The 1,811-nt window shown below is 31.6% G+C and overlaps 1 protein-coding gene and 1 long non-coding RNA gene across 13 annotated transcripts in view; both read right to left on the bottom strand.

Moving 5' to 3' along the window:
* LOC111242687 lies at nt 1–767 on the bottom strand. Its single transcript, XR_002669974.1, has 3 exons — nt 624–767; nt 217–306; nt 1–52 (listed from the first exon to the last, which is right to left on the bottom strand). It is a non-coding gene; the product is annotated as an uncharacterized LOC111242687 (long non-coding RNA).
* LOC106775025 (beta-amyrin synthase) overlaps nt 1–1,811 on the bottom strand; it is a 36,715-nt gene that overhangs the window by 3,069 nt on the left and 31,835 nt on the right. The window lies entirely within an intron of this gene.

The raw sequence follows: 1,811 nt of genomic DNA on the forward strand, positions 1-1,811 counted from the left end.
AATACATGGTGCTTGGACCCTCTATGTGTAATCCCCACCCTCCATCTTCGTTCTTCCGATTGTTACCAATTCGTAAATTTCATGAGTTATATATATATAATTTAAAGATATATAATAATTTCAACAAATGGAAAAGAAAAGGTGAAAAATAGCATGTATGTTTTTCTTTCTTCAACATGAAGTTCGGTTTCGTATATTGAAGTTGAAAAAGTGTACCTGATGATTATATACGTAACGGAGAATTTCTTTACGATGTTCTTCTGAAATTACAGAATCAAGATGTCCTGTACTGTAGATGGAGATGATCTGCAACGTTTGAGGCAAATGGAAATGTAATATTATGTATAGAACTATGTAAATTTGAATTTGTTAAAGTAAGATATTGAAAAAAAAAAAACAAATCATACGTATTGACTACACTTTATAAAACAATTTTCTGAGATTGATAAAGTCTCTAAATCCAAATTTTAAAATGATTATAAAAGTTAAACTTATGAATTTTGTAAGTCATGTTTGGTATAAAATATAATAGATTTGTTTTTCATAATTTTTTTTATAGATAAACTGTAATTGATTACAAGTGATAGTGAAGAATGAAGGTATGCAAGTATTGTTAAAGTTACCATTATAGGAATGAAGAAGTTAGAACCACCAAGTTGAGCGGGCCAATGACCATCACTAGTTTGAAGTGCTGACAGGTAATGAGAAGCCCTTTTTATGGACTGAGTAGCCTTCTCTCATGTAATTTCCTCATCATTTTCTATCTTCACTTTTCTTATTGTTTGTTTGAATTCTTTTTCACTCAAAATCTACACAAAAATGTAAAATAAAGTTATATTCTTTATTTAATTTATAGTTTCCTTTTCGGAATAATATTTACACTAGTGTAGAAACGCTGTTTAACATCGGTTAATTTGGGCTTTTAACGTCACTTACACAACAGACGTTTATAAGGGTGACGTCCATGGGTCGTCGGAAATCCTCTTAATCGACGTCAATATAAACGTCGGTTAACGGTATCCACCGACGTCCATATAGACATCTACTTATGTTAAGATATGTCAAATATTCTATTAAAGGATATTAGGCAATCAAACATTATGTTAGTTATATTTTAGATATTATTATAATTTGTGCAGATTTGTGCACATGTTTTTCCTTTAATAGATGAAGGATTATAGGATCCTTGTATGTATATATATGGTACTCTATTCTTTGAAATAATACATTAGAATTATTTTTAATCCTTTTAATATGGTATCAAGAGCCAAACACTGATATCCTCTACAGTTGATGGATCAGTGCTTTTTTCATTGAATATTTCTGATGGCTTCTTCCGATTACAATCAATCGGAGAAACATGATTCTGGAACTTCCGCTACTTCCAAGAGTTATATTTCTACTGCTGCCGGATTTGTGACCAAGTCAGGTATATCTAACTCTGCTCTTAATCTTTCTGTTGTTACTAAGGGTAGTGATTGGATAATTGATTCAGGTGTTACTGATCATATGATTTGTGATCCTCATATATTTACTAGTTTTTCCTCTAATTGTTCTAAAACCGTTATTATCAATGCCAATGGGGTNTCATCTCCTATTGAAGGTATAGGTACTATATCCCTTTCACCCTCTTTATCGATTCCTGATGTTTTATTTGTTCCTACATTAAACTGTAATCTTATCTCCGTCAGCAAGTTAACCAAATCACACATTCTTGTGTTGTCTTGTTTTACCCAACCCATTGTCTTTTTCAGAACATCCATTCCAAGGAGAAGATTGCCAGTGGTAGAGAGAGTGAAGGACTGTATTAT

The sequence above is a fragment of the Vigna radiata genome, chromosome 10 (assembly GCF_000741045.1).
Source record: "Vigna radiata var. radiata cultivar VC1973A chromosome 10, Vradiata_ver6, whole genome shotgun sequence".
Lineage (NCBI taxonomy): Eukaryota > Viridiplantae > Streptophyta > Magnoliopsida > Fabales > Fabaceae > Vigna > Vigna radiata.